Below are 20,190 nucleotides of genomic sequence, written 5' to 3'. Positions count from 1 at the left end.
AACTGGGAGGAGGGTAGAGAGAATAGTGCAACAATGAATGAGTGGAAGCCCAAAATCTCTGTAAATGTTTATGAAAATTAATAAAATATAATTTAAGAAAAAAAAGATTGGTGGAAGATCTATCAACAATTTGCGATATGCAGATGACACAACACAACCTTGGGACCATAGTCTTAGAATATATCAAGGTTATTTGGCTTATCAAAGTCTACAAAGACACTGTTTCCATCCTACTTGGGTGCTTATCAGTTGGAGTCTTCAGAGCTTGTGAATGATCATGGAAGGTACAGATACAGTTGTCTTTTCCTGTCCAAAACAAGAAAAGAGGAAAGAAAAACAGAGATATAGCAGAAAAACAGTTAGTTCAAAGGCCTAATGAACTATGCAAAATTCAACTTCCAAGGTTTTGAAACCAGAGGAGCTAGATGGTGCCAGGCTCCCACCTCTGACTCCTGTAAAAGATCTTGAATAGGGGAAAATGTGACACAGTAATAAAAAGCATTTTTAAAAAAATTTAAGTATTCTGTCATAGCAGTTTAAAGAAATTTGGGTTTTGGCTCATCCTTTTCCTATTTCAGGTCCCTATTGAACACTCCAAGAGTAGTAGCAGTTAAGTTAGTTTGAATTATACTGGGGGCTTAGGGCCTTTTTCTCAGGTTTCTAACATCAGGGACAGATTGATTGATGATGAAATAGGAATTTGTTACTATTCTTTCGTTATGACACTTAGGATCTAAGTTAGTTAATTTTAAAAGTTATTTTGTGTTATTTCTGCTAATTGAGAGTAGTTTACAGGTACTACCTGACTTTTAAGCCTGGAAGCAGGAGTGGCATCCACTTTCTAAATGGCTTGCCTCCGGAAACTCTATGTATGAAGAGTGCTCAGGCCATTCGCTCATACGATTGCTGTGAGTTGTCTACGACTCGACGGCATCAAACAACAACAACAACAACAACAAGGCTTACTTGTCTGACAGAGTCTTATAGAACCTCCAAGAATATGTCCTGCAGCCATTTTTCCAACCTGGAGCAAAACACAATCCTGTGAGATAAATTTTAGCCAAGTAATAAACAGGTCTTTGGAGAGCTCTGATGGCCTAGTGGAAAGAAGCTATGCTGCAAACCCGAAGGCACGCAGTTCAAGGTCACCAGCTGCTCCACGGGAGGAGAAGGATGGGCAGTCTCCTCCATGCAATTAACTGCCTCTGAAAACCTGCTGGAGGGTCAGCTAGGGGTCAGTTCCGACTATGGAACACAACAAAAACAACAACAACAACAACAACGGAGGAGTAGTAACACCAACTAAGTACTCATTTCTTAGAATGACAACTATATATGGTCAGGAGAGCAGCATTTTTCCAAGAATACCTGAAGGCAGAAAGAGGTTGCGTAGAAGAATTAATGGAAATGAGAATAAGAGATGAAGTAGGTTAAACATGGTTACACTGTGATGATTTATGTTATAAAACAAAATGTGTCTAAATGATTGAATTAAAAACCAATATGCTTTCTAAAATTTCAGTCAAATTAAAAAAATACACACTTAAATAGAAGAAAAAGCTCCCTATGAATTGCAGTGTTCAGTTCATGACCCAACAGTGTTTTGTGTGTTGTTCGTGGTGTTGACCTGTGTTGAGGGTTCATTTGATGGCAGCTAACAACAATGATCTTTCTTCTTAAAGGGTTTTTTTGAGAATCACATGATAGTGTCTTTAGTTTGTGAGTAGAGTGAAAGTTAGCAAAGCACACTGGATTGTTATGCAATCACAAAATACACTATCTTTAAAAATGAAGTCAGGGTACTCCTTAGAAGCGAGAATGGGGAGATTTAGTCTCATATACACATTTCCAGGAAGGGCCAGTCCTTGGAGAGGACATTGTGTTTAGGAAATCGGAGGGTCAGTGATGGCGAGGAAGGCCCTCGGTAAGAGGGACTGACACTGCTGCTGCAGCGGTGGACGTGAGCGTGGCAGAGACTAGCAGGGTGGCGCAGGACTGGGCAGGATTTCATTCTGTCACACATAGGGACACTATGTTGTTCTTAGGTGCCACCAAGTTGAGTACGACTCCTAGAGACCCTCTGAGCAGCCAGCCTGAAACGTGTCCTATTCTGTGCCATCTTGTCAGTCTCTCACACACTAGAGCCCATTGCTGAAGTCACAGTGTTAATCCATCTCATTGGGGGTCTTCTTTTCCTTTGCTGACCCTCCATCTTTCCAAGGAATAGCCTCACCTCACGACATGTCCAAAATATGAGAGACGAAGCTTCATCATCTTTGCCTCCAAGGAGCACTCTGGCCACTATGAGTTGGAGTCAACTCAAAGACATATATATGGCAGTGACATTAACAGGGACCAGGAACGTAACAAGTGTTTAGTAAATTGTTGGCCATTGTTGAGAATCCTTAACCTAACCTAAGACTAAATTAACTTAGTCTAATCTGTAGACTAACCTTAAAAATCCATGTCTTAACAAATGTTGAGGATCTTTCTCAGTTTGTAGGAGACATATTTTATGCTTGGGTTCACATTGGCATGAAACTGTAAGCTCCCAGAGAGCTGGGTTATGCACTCTGGTGATCCTAGTGTTGTTATGTGCTATCGAGTCAGAATGAACTTGTGGCTGATCTTCCAGTGGGTTTTCAGAGACTGTAAATTGCACGAGTGGAGATGGCTTATCTTTCTCCCACAGAGCAACAGGTAAATTTGAACCATGTGCCTTTGAGTTGGCAGTTCAGCCCTTTACCCACTAGGCCACTAAAGCATTCTCATAATATCATAGGAAAAACCAAAATGGCCCAGAACCAGAACCTGTTGCCATCAAGTAGATTCTGAGGATGAGCAGCTGATCAGATAGATGAATGGTTTGGAGCACCCAGCTTTTCTATTTGTCCCATAAAAAGAACAAGAAGAAAATCAGGAAACTTCACTGCCATCAAGTTGATTCTGACTCATAGAACCATTGTAGGAGAGAGTGTAGGGGTTTTGAGACTGTAAAGGCTTAGCTGGTGTAGATGACTTCATCTTTCTCTTGTGGTATGGCTGGTAGATTCAGACCATTAACCTTTTGTTTAACAGCCCAACACCTGTCCTCACTGATAAGGACGTCTGAGATGTTAAAGAGCAATGCTTTAAGTTTAAAGACTAAGGTGCATCTTAATCAAGCTGTGATCTTTTTAATTACTTGTTATGCATTCGAAAGTTGGACTAGGAAAGACAGAAGAATCAGTATCTTTGATTTGTGGTATTGGAGAAGACAGCAAACAAATATGTCATGGACAAAGTATAGCCAGGGTGCTTCTTGGAGGCATGGGTATTGAAACTCCGTTTCACATAATTTGGCCATGTTGCTAGAAGTGATTGGGCCTTCGAAAAGAATATTATCTTTGGAAAGATGGTAGGTCAGTGAAAAGCCAGTCGTATTCTCAACAAGATGGAATGACACAGTGATTTTAACAATGGGCTTGAGTGTATCAGAGATGGTGAAGGATAGCACAGGACAGAACAAAGTTCAGATCCACTGTTCCTAGGTAGCTATGCCTTGCAGTTGATTTGACTGCACCTAACAACAACTAATTGCTTACTGAATGCTTGTTAGATGGACGAACGAAGCCATCAGCACTCCACAAAAAATTTGAGAGCTGGTGGAATGCTAGGCCATTTTTGTTCACTTTCAGCTTTTTTTGTTTGTTTTGTTAGCAGAATCAACTTTAACTAACCCTTCAGTGGATTTTCAGAGGCAGGAAATTTCATGGGAGGAGATTGTCCATCTTTCTCCCATGGAGCAGCTTTTGGATTCGAACCAGCTGCCATTAGGTGGACAGGGCAGCTCTTTAGCACTAAGCCTATTGCGCCAGAGATCATGAGAGGAGGTAGCACTTTATGAGGGAAGAATTAGCTATTTTTTAAACAGTTTAGTTGACACATAGTAAGCATGTGTTCCAATTGTAGTTGTTGATATGGTTTTGACATTTGTGTGCTTCCATGAAGCTTCTGAGACCACAATGGGTGTAGGGTGGGTGTTAATATCTGTCTTGAAAGTTTTTCTCTGTAGCCAATAAACTGCTTCCACTGTGACTTTGGGTGTGCCTTGCTTCCTTTGCATGAAGGTAGTGGGAATATCCTTTGCTTGCTACTCTTGGCATTATTCCTCTCTTGCCTTCCTCTGTATTTTTGTATTCTGGCTCCTGAACTGTCAATGAGTGTAGTGTTAGCGTATTTATTTGTTTCAGGATCTGTCTCCATGAGGTTGCAGGGCTGGGAGGGTAAGGGCTGTGTCTGTTTTGTCCTGGTTTTTCTCTCGCTGCCTCCTTTGGTTCCTGGCCCACAGCAGGTGCTCAATGAGTAGCTGAAAGATCCATGAATGAACCTATTGCCAGAATGCTGATCCTGACTTGGAAGCAGAGACAACGGCGTGGTTATTCTCAGAGATTGAAATTTATTATTTCCTTCTGCAGACAGAGATCAAGGGAAAAAGAGACCTCCTCTTTTCTGAGTTGTTTAAACTCACATATGAGAGGCCAAGCAAACCCTGGAAATGCAGATCCTCCAATGTGACAGAAGCCAGATCCAGGATGAGGCATGTGTGCCTCTGAGACCAGCTGTTCTTTGGAAGGCTAAATGTCTTGGGTTACGGCTTCTGGTTTGTTGGTGTGGTAAATGCCCTACCACAGGCTGCCATAGAAGAGAGGTTTTGAGGGGTTTGCCGTGAGAAGGAGCCCCAGGTCTCTCCCACCCAGAGTCCCCTTCAGCTCATTGGGTTGTTTTTATTTTCGCTCTCCTTCTCTTGCCAGAAGTGACAATGAAATTCTTAGAGTCAGCTCAAAATCCCTCAGAGAAAAATCTCTCCAAGGCTTTCAAAAATAATAATTAAAAATGACACAACCAGGCAGTAGTCTGTGGTGTGCATTTAGGCAGGAGCGAAATTACCATTTTAGCAGTAAATATTCTCTGTGTGGTGCTGAAAGATAGATTTCCAGATACCACACTACTGGAGGAGGGACAGGAAACAGCATAGAGCATATTTGTGTTGAGAAAGCTGTTTTTCTCCTGAATGCTTAGAGATGAAGTGGAATTTCAAATTCACGTAAAGTTTTGTTTGTTTTAGATGCTAGGAGGCAGCTAGCTGGTTTGGGATATGAAATACAGTGGAAGTTCTAGAGATGCCATATGAGAGGGCTCTAGATAGTCTTAAAAGCAAAGGTGGTGAGACGTCATCTCACATACTTTGGCCGTGTTGTCAGCAGGGGCCCGTTCTCAGAAGAAGCCGTTATGGTTGGAAAAATGCAAGATCAGTGAGGTGTCGGAAGACTGTCAAGGAAAGGTATCGACGCAGTGACTGTACCAATCGGTTGAGCACAAAGAGGTGGAGAGGTTGGCAGAGTGTCAGGCAGAGTTTTGTTCTGTTTGTATATAGGTTGCTAGAAGTTAGGGTAACATAATTTAACAGCAATAACATGCTTCCATCCAGCTTTCTATTGGTCCATCTGTTCATCCCTGCATCGACTATTCTTGCTTAACTAGAAGTTCCACACAATGTACTCATCTGTTTATCTACTTACGTCTCTATTATAATTATCTGCTCCTTATGTACCAGGCATTATTCTTCCCTCTCTTGCATCTATACTTTGTTTACCTCTTCATTCTTTTGTCATTCCATCCATCCGTCGGTCCATCCATCATTACTGACTGTTACGTGAATATAGGCCTTAGCACTGCAGAATAGGACACAATTTAGCAGAGGAGATAAGGTGTAAACAAGATTGTTTTATAGGGAAGTAGTATTAATGATGGATTTCCAGTCTCTACCCCTGTCTGCAGTGCCCTGAAGGCAGGGGCTATGCCTACTTTAAGGTTATCTCTAGCTCATTGATGACTATTTTATTGGGCTCATAGGTGTTCACAATGTAGTTTACTGAATGAATAACAGAATCTGTATAGAGTGAACTGTACACTGTGGGGAACACCTTGACAAGAGTATAATCAAAGGCATGGGGAGTCACACAGAAGACAGAGTTATGGACACAGCTCCTGTTTCTTGGCCAAGTGATGGAGAGGGAAATCTCCGAATGATCCTGACTAGACACTTGCAATCTATTTGAGCTGATGCCATTGAGCTCTGCTGAGCACTGGAGCTGCTCATATTGAGAAGGGATGGAAAGTGGATGAGGTAATCCAGGTACCATGGGGTCCTTCTAGGCCAATGGAGGGTGCTAGGAAGTGTGAGCAGCTGTGATGTTAATGTCTGTGGACGGAATGGAAGAGGGCGTCTTTGGCCACAGATAATGTGTAAAATGTGGAAATGGAAAGGAAGCGTGTATGGCCCATGTGTTCCAAGCTGGAAGGAGAGCGGCCGTCAGTGAGGTCAGGGCCAGAATATCTACTGAGTCAGGATGGGTATATTGCTGCAGAGCACCTAGATTTTGGTAACAGTATGACTTTAAGTGACTAATGCCACTTAAATCAGTAAGGTTGGCATTTCAAGTCTACCCAGCAGCTCTATGGCAGAAAGACCTGGTGATCTGCTTCTGTAAAGATGACAGCCCAGAAAACCTGCTGGGCAGTTCTGCTGTGTCACATGGGGCAGCTGTGAAACCTGCCACATGGAATTGGCTTGACATATAACAACAGCATAGCTTCAGGGCTCTGGCTTCCTCAGGAAAGAGGGGACAGTGGAGGAGCACTGCAGGATTCCTCCAGTTGTCTTGTTCCTCAGGCTTTCTGGGCTGACAAGAGGCAGAGAAGCTTGCTGGAAGTAAGCGAGGCCAGCAGTGGCTAGCTGTCAGTCTCCAGTGTGAGCTCCTGGGCACAGGATTCTCCCCAGAGGCAAAAAAAAATTAGCTGTGAAACTTCGAGCAGTGGTTCTGCTCGTGCAGTTCCGGCTACGGCTCACCCAGCCTTCCTGTGGGGAGAATGTCAGAGCTTACTGACCGTCCGGGAGACCTCAGGAGAGGAGGAAGTGTCCTCTACAGTAAAACACCCTCAGTAATTAATGACCCCGCGAACAATGGCCTAGGGTTTTTCCATGGTCCCTCTTTCCTCTGGGAACAGCTTCCTTCTGCTGTCTTGGAGGCTGGCAGCCAGGGACTTTCCGGGTCTACAGGACTTGGTTGTCCTTTTCTTGTTTCTCTGCTTCTTTCTTAGGTGCAGAATTATGAATGTGGCTTCTTCCAGGTCCTCTGGTGTTTAAATATTGCCCAGAAGTGTCTTTCTGTGGGCAATCCAGCAGTATCCAGTTGCTGTGGAGTTGATTTCAACCCAGGTGACCCCGTGTGTGTGGTAGAGTTGAGCTGCACTCCACAGGGCTCAGTGGCCTGTTTCTCGGAAGTAGGCTACCAGGCCTTTCTTCCTAGGCACCTCAGGGTTGACTCTAAACCACTAACCTTTTGGTTAGCACTCAACAGATAGCCATTGGTACCACCCTGGGTTTTCTTTCCTAGAGTATTGGCCCTTAAATGTGTGAGTAGCATCACGGCAGCTTGTTGGAAAGGCAAATTTCCATATTTATTTCCCAGAACTTCCAATTCAGTATATCTGGGGCAATCTGCCTGAGGTGACTTTCCAAAGCTAAATTGAGAAACACTTTCCAAAAAAAAAAAAAAATGTCTTTTTTAACATACTTTTAAAAAAAAATAAATTCCCCTCAAGTGACATGTAATGTGTCAGAAGAGGTAGCTTCTTCATTTACATGATGTAAATTGTCATAATTGCTAAAATGCTGTGATCCATCAGATTATGTATTTAAATTGTAGGATACCAGTATTATCTAGATAGACACACACAACCTTTCCTGCTATTTGCCTTTAGGCCAAGTGATTTTTAAGTAGGTTTAGTGGTACCTTAAAAACATAGGCACCTTACTGAAGGAATAGAAAGAAAGTGGATGGAGAATGTGGTTAAACTTAAGAAATGGCATTTGGATCAGGGTGTGTGTGTGTGTGTGTGTGTGTGTGTGTGTGTGTGTGTGTGAGAATGAGATGATAGTTTTTAGCTTCCTTTCTGTGACACACGCTTTCCTTTTCTGCAAAAAGGGAATTGCGCGGTTTACTCCTTAGAGAACTCTTAGGAAGAGTCATGTTCATATCCATGTACCTAATTATTTAATTAAAAACAGTTACTGAGGACTTCAGACATGCTTAGAATGGTGATGGACATTCCTTCATGAACTAAATAGACTTGGCTGCAGCCTCACAGGGTTTACAGTGTGATTGGGGTGGTGCATCAAAATAAAAGGAAATTACCCTCTGTGTCAAGGCAGGTAAAGGGAGCTTTGAGAGTTCACAACTGGGGGTGAGTTGCGGGTGGCCAACCAGATCTGGGGGATTAGAGGAGGTTGCTTTCCTGTGGAAGTGACCCTTTAACTGGAAGGATCAAAAGGGCACTGACTTAGGTGGAAAGAGGGTGGGGGTGTTCCAGACCAAGGGAACACGATGTGCCAGGCTCTGTGGCTGGAGAGGTCCCAGGACATTTGCGGATGTGAAAGTCAGCTGGTGGGGCTGGAAGCGCAGAGAGGGATTGGTTGGTGGGGCGTGCAGACCACACCAGTTTGTAGGCATTGGTGAGGTTTGAGAAAAACGGAAAGAGAGCCATATGTAAGAAGGATACAGAGCTAGCTGGTGTCAATACAGATCTACCTTTTGAAAAATCATCCTGGACCAGTGAGGCACAATGGTCTGGAGGGACAGAGAGACAGCGAGGTTTGGTCTTGGGAGTACAGTGGGGATAGAGGGCTCCCGGTCCAGGACATGAGAGAGCGTGGAGTGAGACTTCACAGCAATCTCAGCTGTTCTGTTCTCATGAGAGGTGGGACCCAATGCAAAATGTAAATGTGGGCCCCCTCCCCCTTGTGCAAAACACTACCAGCAAGCAAGCAGACACTGGGAAAGGTGCTGATGAAGACAGTACACATATATTTCATGAACTCTTTGTCAGGAAAAGGCCTTTTGCATTTAATATCATTCTAAGTTACAAACCCCCTAACATTTCCAATTACTGATTTGAATTTTACCCCAAGTCCTTACTATTGTTTGGTGGCAATTCTCGGTGTAGGTATCAGAGCATTTATGCAGAATAGCTGACATCACACAGGTCATGTTTTGGAGTTTGTTCGGGTGTGTTTATTTCGTTCTTACCAAAACAGTGGAAATACTGCATGGAATTAATGCAACTGTTTTTATTTCACTTCTTGATACGCATCTCCTCACACTCAGCCTCCAGCTTACTGGTAAGAAGGAAGCACTGGGAGGAGAAGGAACTAGGGGCTGGCCGACTTTTCCTTTCCTTCTCTGTCAGTATTTTCAGCAGTAGGTTGGCTAATACAGAGAAGTAACACGAGTAAGGACGACGTAACAGAGCTCCTTGGCTGTTCCTGTTTCTTAGCCTTCTTTCTTCATTGGAAGCAAGTTCTGGTTCGAATGGAAAGCGTGGCCACTGGGGCAGGTCCACAGACTCAGCTGTACATAGTACATGTTTACCATGTCCTTGCTAACTCAGGTATAGACATTACACACTTAGATTGTACCTGTCTTGTGTTTCCTGTACATCATGACTCCAAAATTCTGTGCTTGTGGGCACACAGGTCAGCAAGTAACCATATTTGACACGCAGGACACACTTGATATATGGATCTCCTGTGCTCGTGTCCATGCTTCTCTGTCCCACCCAATACTGCTTGCAAAACATAGGTTCCAAAGATGACATTATATATAATATTGCAGGGTAGTGATGGCAGAGCATTAAGCTGAGTTAAACCTTTCAGTGTGCGTGAATCTGTGCCAGTGCACAGGTTTCATGCCCACTTCTCAGCTGCCCTGTGGTCACTATTCTTAGATCCCTCGATGCTGTGTGCAGGCTCAGAGAAGACTGGGCAGAGCTTGTGTGCTGGCAGCCCCAGCCTGTGGCTTTGGGAGTGCTTGTGTTTCCCCGCGCTGAAAGCAGCTGCCCCTGCGTGTGGGAAGCCTGGTTTCCGGATGGGTTTCTGGGCGCTCAGCAGCAGGTCCATTCATCAGCCCCAGGTGCTGTGATCGGGCTCTGTGCACGTCAGACCATAAACAGAGCCGCGCTCCATGAGCTATGTGGGCTTTAGAATGAGAAGCATGATCAAGAGCAAGTTGGAAGAGATTCAGGGCTGGGAATTTGTGATTTTTCGAGCTGAATTGTGGTGTTCACTCCTCCTACCTTGACTGTCACCTAGTGTTTTCCTCTGCTACGAGCATTAATTGCCCACTTTGAGGACATGTGTAAGCCTACTCAGGAATTAGAGGTTCCAGCTTGCGCTGTGGGGTTTTACCTCCATAGTTTGGAGAGCTTTCATTACTAGCATTTAGTACTGGATGTTCTGAAGGTTTACTGTTAGGTGCCATCAAATTGACTACCACTGTGAACAACAAAATAGATCCGAACCTTGCCCGGTCCTGCGCCGTCCTTATGATTTCTACCATGTTCAAGCCCATTGTCACAGAGTCGGTCTATCTCTGAAGAGCTTCCTCTCTTTCACGGACCCTCTACCTTTTTTATAGACTATCTCCTCTTGATTCTTGGAAGGAGGAGTGGCATCCACTTCCATAATAACTTGCCTCCGGAATCCTTATGAACCTGGAGAGAGAATGAAAGACTCCCAAGCGTCGAGGACTCTCCTTCATAGGGTCGCTATGAGTCGCCTGCGACTCGACGGCACTTAACAACAACAACAACCTCCTGATTACATGCTCTAAGTATGTGACATGGAGTTTCACCATCCTTCCCTCTATGGAGCACACTGGTTGCACTCTCTCCAAGATTTGTTTGTTCAGTCCATGGAATGGATATTCATTATCTTCAACAATTCAAAGACACTAGTTCTTTGGTTTTCCTTATTCGTTGTCCAACTTTCAGATGCACAGGGAACAATTGATAATACTGTGCCTTAGATCAGGCACACCTTAGTCCTTAAACAGACATCTCTGCGCTTCAGAACTTTAGAGAGGTTTGTAGCTGTTGTTGTGTAATATTTAGTCATAGCTGACCCTCCAGAAGATTTTCAGAGGCAGTAAATCCCACAGGAGGCGCTTGCCATCTTTCTCCTGTGGGACACCTGGTGGATTTGAGCCATGTGCCTTTGAGTTGGCAGCACAGCTCCTTACCACCAAGCCACCACAGGTCCTTGAGAGGTTTGTTGTTGTTGTTGTTGTGTACCACTGAGTTTAAACTGACTCATAGCTGACCCTCCAACAGGTATTCAGAAGCATTTTTTTTTAATTGTAAAAGATTGCCTTCCTTCTCCTGTGAAGCAGCTGGTAGATTCAAACTGAGTGTATTACCATTTCTCAAACTTGAGTATGTATTAAAAACTGCCTGGCAAGCCTGGATCCCCAGGCTCCAACTCCAGACATTTTTTTGTTGAAGTGGTTGGGTAAGGGTACCCAGGCGAGCAGGGCACAGCTGTAATTCTTGGATGGTCAGGAGCAAGGCGGTAGGCGCTTGTGGTCCCTGGCTGAAGCGCGGTTCTTATTTGGACTGTGGGTTGGAGATAAGCTGGCACTGCCGAGTAAACACCACCAAATGAAACCTGTAGCCATTGAATCGATTTTAACTTAAAAGAACTCCATGTGTTGCAGACTAGAACTGTTCGATTGGGTGTTCTTGGCTATAATCTTTACGGAAGCACACTGTAGCCTTCTTTCTTTCATGGCACCACTAGGAAGGAGGCAGTAAATTGAGGAACGTAGGGAGGGAACCTGGAAGGAGGGGGACCATCTGCCCACCTGGCACTCCCTGTTAGTCCAGAGAGCACAGCATGTGCTGAGTTGCAGCAGGGAAGATAAGAGGATAAAAGAAAGTGAAACTAATTTCTGAGGCTGTTATTAGGTGTGGCTCTCTTCTGAATAGCTCAGTCCTTTTTCTTTCTTTCTTTTTCAGGAAGCACTAATTTAATCCAGGGGGAGACAAACAGGTTTTCCTTTTCTAATTGAGTTTCTTCTGGTGCTGAGGAATCACTACCTTGCTTCCTGTGGTATTAACAGCAAGGAGTTCTGCATTTGCCCAGGAAGTATGCTGATTCCTTTTAGATCTTACTAATGCAGCTTCAAGCAGGGTGACAGGGAGGGTGATGGGAGGTCAGCAGGGTGGTGGGGCCCAGGGCACGCAGAATGGGTGCCCAGGAGACCAGGTGGCTTGGCTCCTCTCCTGTCTTTATGCAGAAATACGTTAGCCTGGGGATTTATCTGTTGCATTATTATGGAAAACTCCATAATATTAACGGTCTTATTTGCTTTGGAGTTGCATGTGATTCATGGCTACTCCTTGCATTATGCAATAAGACTGCTCCATAGAGATTTCGAGGTTGCTCTCGTGGCCTCGTGACACTGCACTGTAATCCTAAAGAGACGTGGTTCAAGGCCACCAGCTGCTCCGCGCGAGAAGTATGGGCAGTTTCCTCCCATGTGATTAACTGTTTCTGAAAACCCGCAAGAGGGTCAGCTATCGGTCATTTCCAACTCAATGGTATACTACAATAGCAACAACAACAACAACAACAACAATCTTAAAAGAAGCAGATCACCTTTTCTTAGGTGCTACTTGTTGGGAATCTTCCAACTTCTTGGTTACTAGCAAGTACCACCAGTGCCACCCAGGGACCTTATAGTATCAATATTGTAATGGGAGTAAGTGAGTCAGAGATAGTGAGCATAGGGCAGGGTTCAAAGCTACTGTACATTAGCACTATTAAGTTGCAGGCAACTTGGCGGCACATAACAACAGCAGTAACATTTTTCATTGACAGCCTGGCCAGGTTCTGTACTAAGCACTGCTATTTGTCATGTTCCTTCTCACAGGAACTGGAAGTAGGTTTCCTTTTATCGTTACTCCACACAGGTGGAACTGAGTACAGAGAGGCAGTAAGTTGTTCAGGAGGGATTCTGAGCACCGGAAGTCTGTTTCCTGACCTCCAGCTCTTGACCAGAATTCTGTGCTTATGTGGCTGCTTGGAGATACTGATTTATACCTTGTCTTATTCTTGGTTACACTCAAATCCATCTTGCCTATTGAGAAGCAGACTAGAAATACAGTTGTTCTTGTGTCTATGACCAGGCTCTGCTGCCTCTGATTCTGAGTCAGTAACTGTTGAATATATACTCTAGGAAGCTCTGGTGCTGTAGGTTTTGGAATGTTGCATGAATAACCAAAGGCTTCATGCGTCCAGAGGTCTGAACCCATGAACAGCTCTGCAGAAGAAGGATGAACAGTCTCCTTCCCTTAAGATTACAGCCTCAGAAATCTGATGGAGCTTGTGGGAGGTCCCATGGCGGGCGCAGTGCCTTCAGGCCTCCAGTGCTGTGACCTGTAGCAGGGGATGGCTGCGTCCTTTCAGCATGGCCACCCAGAGGACCACTGGTGAGGATTGCAGCTCTGAGGACCCCCTGGTGAGCTTGGGCCCTCTCTGGCCAAATGAGCCTAAAGGCTAAAAGCTGTTAAACTGGAGAAGGAAGTCCAAGACTTAACAGTGTGATACCAGAGAGCTGTGATTGATTCCGAAAACATAAGGCAGCAGACCCAGGGATGTGTGGAAGATGCCAAGATGTTCGGAATCTAGAGTTTCTATAAGGACTTGGTGGAGGTGGCAGATATTTTAGAGAAGACTACAGAATGTAGTCTTTTTTTTTTTTTTAATTTTTACGTGTACCGTCAAATCAGATCTGACTGGTACAGGAGGAGATTGCCCCCTCCTTCTCCAGCAGAGCATCTGGTGGATTTGAACCGTGTACCTCTGGGATTGCAGTGCAGCGTCTTGCCACTAGGCCACCAGAGCTCCCTTCAGAATGTATTTCTGAAGAAGCAGAACCTGAGGACCAGAAGCTCACTCTGAAGAAGGTCTTCCGAGGGTTGTCACTTTTAGAAGCAAAGCTGAAAAGTGTACTTGCCAAGCATGGCCTGGAAAAGATGACACCCATTGGAGACAACTATGACCCTCGTGAGCATGAACTTATCTGTCATGTGCCAGCCGGTGTTGGGGTGCAGCCAGGCACTGTGGCATTGGTAAGGCAGGATGGCTACAAACTCCAAGGCCGCATCATTAGACTGGCCCGAGTGGAAGTGGCAGTGTAGTGTGTAGTCCCAGAGAAGACTCTGAGTGGGCCCTCAAGAACTGGGTATTCTCCTGGAGAACAGTCACCTGTGTTTCTATTATTTATTAAACTAGGTTTGTAATGTTAACAAAAAAAAAAATTCTGATAGACGGTCACTTGAGTTTGATTTTTAAATGTAAGTAAATTTCTGAATGTCAGGCTGAGTTTTGGGTTTGTTTGTTGTGTTTATTTTTTTGTGTGTGATAAATTAGAAAAATGTAGGGATTACAAAAAGATAGTTGGCCTTGACTTCTGTTTTCTAGCAAACTGGAATTAGGAAATCAGTGGGATCCCAATTGACATGTTTCAACTAACATGTGTGACCCTGGAGGTGCTCTAGGCCAGGAAATTTGGAAGAAATTTCCAAAGACTGGAACAGATCCTTAATTGTTCCCATTCCCAGGAAAGGTGATCCAGCAGAATATGGAAAATATAGTGTTGTGGGAAGATGAGACCAGAGGGAGAGAAAACCCTGCATTTTAAAGAGGGGCAGGACTGTTGACCAGAAATGGCTGTGCTCCTCAAACCCCTTTATCCTGGGCTTTTTGTAGTAGACAAAGGAACAATTGTGGGGTTTTCTCATTGGTGGTTTCAAAGCGCTGATGGGAGTTGACAGAGTTCTCTCATTGGTAGTACAGAACATTGGTGGGAATTTATAGAAGCAGAAGTGCGTGTTAGTCTCTTCGTTTAGGGAAACTTGGGGGGTGTCTTACCATGTTACAGCCCCTCTGGCCTTTAGATACAGAGGCATTCCTGCTGACCCTCTCCCATTCCTCTCCCATTCCCCTCTCAATAGGACCATGTCATTAATGACCCATGCAAGCATATTGCTAAAGGTAATTCAAAATCAACTAGAACAGTGCATAGACAAATGCCAGAAGTTTAAGAGGGGTGTAAAAGAGGCCATGGCACCAGGGACATCATTGCCTAGGTGAGTTTGATCCTGGCTAAAAGCAGAGAATACCAGAAGAATGCCTATTGGTGCTTTATTGAGTATGCAAAGACATTTGACTGTAGATCATAACGAATTATAGCTAAATGAGAAGAATGGAAATCCCAAAACACTTTATTGTATTCATGTTAAACCTGTACCTAGACAGAGATTCTTGTGCCAAACAGAACAAGGGAATACCATTTGGTTTAGAATTAAGAAGGGAAAGTGTCAGGGTTGTATCCTCTCCCCATACCTATTCATTCTGTATGCTGAGCAAATTATTTGAGAAACTGGACTCTGAAGAAGAATGTGGCATCAGGATTGGAAGAAGACTCATCGATAATCTCTGTTAAGAAGAACACAACCTTGCTTGCTGAAAGTCAGGAGGACTTGAAGGACTTGCTGAAGAAGATCAGAGAACTACAGCTTTCAATATGGATTGCATGTCAAGATCAAGAAAGCAAAAATTCTCACCACTGGTCATGAAAGATGGTGAAAATAATTGAAAGTCTGAATACCTTCATCTTACTTGGATCCATACTAGAATTCAGGAGATCAGGAAGCATAATATACTGCAAAAGTGTGGATTCAACAGCCCTCCAAATTGTTGGGGAGCTATATTAGATTGAAGATGAAAGTGTGCCTGATTCAGGCCATGGTCTTTTATATCACTTGCTATGCATCTGAGAGCTGGACCCAGCATAAGGATGACAGAATGACACCTTTAACCTTTGGTGTTGGAAAAGAGTACTGAATATTCTGTAGACTACCAAAAGAACAAACAGATATGTCTTGGAGAAAGTGAAGCCAGAGTGTTCCTCGGAGGCAAAGAAGACACAGCTTCGTCCCACATACTTGAGGCATGTTACTAGCAGAGGCTATTTCTTGGAAAGGGACATCATGCTTGGAAAGGTGGAGGGTCAGTGAAACAGAGTTTCACTGTTAGATGAATTTAGATGAATTTGCACAGTGACTGCTGCTTTGGGCTCAACTGTGTCAGAGATGATGGGAATGGAGCAGAACAGGCCAGGGTTCAGATTTGCTGTTTGTAGGGTTGCTGTGAGGTGTGCTCTCCTCGGTGATGCCCAACAACAACAATGACAACAACAAGTGAGCTTCTTGCTTATCGTCATTTGTTGAGAGCATCTGTGATTTTACAGACTCAGCAAGAGACAGATCTGATGGAATTGGTAGAAAAAATATTTTATAGATTTTGTAGGTATCATATTTCTCATTCACAGTTTTCTCGTCCAAAAACCAATGTACCCAAAGATTTATTTTCCCACAGTGACCTATGGAACGTGAATGTTGGTAGAAATCTGTTGTTGTTACGTGCCGTCGACTCACCTGTGACTCATAGTGACCCTGTGTACAACAGCTCTGAAGTTGCCCTGTCCTGAGCAAGTCTGACTGATTCCAACACACCTACCTCCATTGTCCCAGTTACTGTGTCAATACATCTCATTCGGGGTCTTTCTTTCCTGCTTTGTCATCTACCCTTCAGAGCATGATACTCTTCCTCCAATGATTGATTGGTCTCTCCTGGTCACATGTCCAAAACATGTAGAGAGAGCTTCAAAATCCTAGCCTCCAAGGAGAAACTTGGTTTTACCTTCTCTAAGACAGACCTATTTGTTATCTTGGCAGTACATGATATGTTTAAGACTCTTCTCCAGAACCACAACTCAAAGACATCAATTCTTCTTCTGTCATCCTTAATCATCATCCAGCTCTCTGATTTATAGCAAGTATTTGTGAAGACCATGGATCAGGTGCAACTTAGTCTCTAGACTGATATCGTTACTTCTCAGTACTCTGGAAATTGTCCCTGACAGCAGATTTACCTAATTCAAGTCGCCTTTTGGTTTCCTGTCTGCTGATACCCAGAGTGTTGATTGTGGACCTGAGCAAGCTGTAAATGTTAACAGCCTCGTTCTCTTCTCCATCCATCATTATGCTGCTAATTGGCAATAATTACCAATTGGTGGTGGGTATCTTTGTCTTCTTTATGTTGAGTTTCAATCCATAAGACTATAGTCCATGACCTTTTGCAGCAAGTGCTTCAGGCAGGTCCAAGCAAGGTTGTATCATCTGCATAATGTAGATTGTTGATGAGTCTTCCTTCATTCCTGATGCCACATTCCTCCTCATAATGCTCAATCTCACAAATGATCTGCTCTGCATATAGATTGAAAAGATATGGAGATAGGATGCATCCCTGACACACTGCTTTCCTGATTTTGAATCATGCAGTTTCCTTGTTCTGTTCTGAGGACTGCTCCCTGTTCCAAGTATAGATTTTGAATAAGCACAATCAAGTGTTCTGGGATTCTCATTCTTTTCAAGGTTATCCAGAATATGTTGTGATCCACACAATCAAATTGCCTTTGCATAGTCAATGAAACGCAGGTAGATATCCTTCTGGTACTCTTTGCTTTCTGTCAAGATCCATCTGACATAGATTATAATGTCTCTAGTGCCATGGCCTCTTCTAAACCCAGCTTGTATTTCTGATAGTTCTCTGTCATTTCTGGATAATCTGAAGCAGGATTTTGCTTGTTTGTGATATGAGCGATATTGTACAAGAATTTCCACACTCTGTTGAGTCACCTTATTTTGCAATGGAAATAAATATGCACCAGGTAAAGTTCGATGTTTCGGTTGTTGTAGTTGTTGTGTACCATCGAGTTGGGACCGACCCGTAGCTGACCCTCTAGTAGGTTTTCAGAGGCAGTTAATTGTGTGGGAGGAGATTGCTCATCCTTCTCTCGATTTCTTTTACTGAAGTATTTGAGTATTTTCCAGTTTTCTCCTTTTCCATTTTAAATACTGCTCTCTGAAGACTTTTCTGAGAGTGATGGAAGGAGTCTACTGGCATCGACAATTAAGGGCTTAGCTGCTAATGAGAGGTTAGTTCGAACTCTCCCAGCAGCTCTTTGGGATCTGCTTCCACAAAGACTTCCATTGCCAATTAATTACTGCTCCATGGGTTTTGAAGGCTGTTATCTTTACAGAAGCGGGCGGAGGCATCTTTCTCCTGTTTAAGAGCTGGTAGAGTCAAATGGCTAATCTTTTGGCAACTTAGTGCTTTAACAGTCATACCACCAGGACTCCTTTCATAAATACTACTCTTTAGTTGATTGTGACTCATAGTCACCTTCCATTGGGTTTTCAAAGTTTTCCCAACCCTTACTGGAGGAGATTGGCCATCTTTCTTCCATGGAGTACTTGGTGAGTTTGAACCGTTTTATGTTGGTTGCATAGTAGTCTGATACCTTATGCCCTACCCCGCCAGGTCTACTCTATAAATATTGTAGTCTAGGAAATTCTGTGAGATAGTTCAGCTCTGTAACTGACCAATAGGCAACATCATGATAGATGGAGAAAAATTGATCATGGTTGTCAAGGACTTAATTTTATTTCCATCCACAAAGAACACCCATGGTAGCAGCACTCAAGAAATCAAAACATTGCATTGGGAAAGTCTGCTTTCAAGACCTCTACAAAGTACAAAATCGGATGCCGATTTAAAGGCTAAGGCACTCTGGATCTGAGCCATGGTATTACGACTTGCGTCCTGTGCATCTCAAAGTTGGACAGTGAATAAGAATTAATGAAGAGGAATTGATGCCTTTGGATTGCAGTCTTGTTGAAGAGTACTGACTGTCCCATGGACTGCCAAAAGCAACCAAACAAACCCAAGTTGGAGAAAGTGAAACCAGGGTACTCTTTGGAGGCAAAGGATGATGAAGCTTGGAGAAAAGGCATCATACTGGGAGAGGTAAAGGGTCGGAGAAAGAAAGGATGATTCTCAGCAAGGTGGTTTGACACAAGGACTGAAAAATGGGCTCACGCTTGTTGGAAATCAAGATGATGGCACAAGGTAGGGCTTCCCCTCTGTTGTTCTTAGGGTCACTGTGAGTGCTAGTTGACTCAGTGACACCTAACAACAATAAGAACAGCACTTTGTAATGTGTGAAGTTGCTTGGGTCAAAGATTCACTTGATGGCACCTCGTATCACCAGATTGGCAGAACTCAAATTTGCAAGTTCTTTAACCCGGTGTCTGTGCTTAGTGTTGGCCTGTTGGTGTGAACCTGTGCGAGGCCCAGCAGTGAGGCTCCAGTCCCCCTGTTGCACTAATTTCCTGGCTTCCTGCCTTTTCTTCATTTTGTTGGCAAGGCCTTTCACTTAGAAACCTCTTCCAAGAAGGTCTGGCTTTTGCTATAAGTTTATGACCGTAAATTTTCAGATGGTACACGTCACCCTCTTAATCTAATTGAGCCAGCACATCATGCTGAAGACATCATTCAATTTGGGGGGTATTAGTTGCTATGGTTACACGTGGAGACTTAACAGCGTGTGCATTCTCTCAATTAGATTTTTGTGAATTGCCTCCAGAGAGAGACATTGAGGTGTTCCTTGTGGTAGAAATTTCCAGTATATCCCCACATCATTTAACAAACAAACAAAAAAGTATAAGAAAATCCTTTGGATGAAATTTTGGTGCCGGGAGGACTTGGATGGCTCGGGCCCCTGTCTTCAAGCTCTGTACCACCAAGTGCTTCGTGATGTTCCTGGGGTCCTTACACAGACTGAGGCTGAGCAAGGACATAGCCATTTTAATTCTTATTTTAGATTCCTGCGATAGACGGGCCTGGTAATCTGTTGCTGATAGATGCCAGCCTTGAAAACCTTAGGAAACATTTTGCTTTATATCCATGAGTCTGCATCAGTGGCGGTTATAAACAACAACATTCTAGGTTTCTGTCTGCACCAGTTGAAGTTCTCCTTAGAATTAATTTATTCACCCCTCCATTAGTAATAGAGGGGAGCTTGGGTAGCTTAGTGGAAAGGAGTTGACTGTCAGCCTAAAGACATGTAAATCCACCAGCTGCCCTGTGGGGAAAAGATGTCCAGTGTCTTCCCATACCATTTACTGCACCTAAAAACTTACTGGAGGGTCAGCTATCGGCTGGTCCCGTCGCGAGGTACATAATGACATTACTAATAGAAGTGCCGTCTGCTCTAGGCTTTGTGCTAGAGGGGTAAAGCAGCTGCCATCTTTGCTCTCAGGGGTCTAGACCCTCATAGAATGGACCCCTGAGCCAGCAGCATTGGGCATTAACTGGAAGCTGGTTAGAAATGTGTGGGT

General features: G+C 43.8%; 1 protein-coding gene and 1 pseudogene across 2 annotated transcripts in view; both read left to right on the top strand.

Moving 5' to 3' along the window:
* The window catches only part of LOC102875552, a 121,525-nt pseudogene extending 107,443 nt beyond the window's left edge, over positions 1-14,082 (top strand).
* The window catches only part of ARHGAP26 (Rho GTPase activating protein 26), a 636,281-nt gene that overhangs the window by 124,918 nt on the left and 491,173 nt on the right, over positions 1-20,190 (top strand). The gene's annotated exons all lie outside the window — the stretch shown is intronic.

This window comes from Elephantulus edwardii, unplaced genomic scaffold (genome assembly GCF_000299155.1).
Source record: "Elephantulus edwardii isolate Elephantulus edwardi_28Jun2011 unplaced genomic scaffold, EleEdw1.0 scaffold00095, whole genome shotgun sequence".
Classification (NCBI taxonomy): Eukaryota; Metazoa; Chordata; class Mammalia; order Macroscelidea; family Macroscelididae; genus Elephantulus; species Elephantulus edwardii.
Note: the sequence above shows the minus strand (reverse complement) of the source record. Positions and strands in the feature narration are given on the sequence as shown.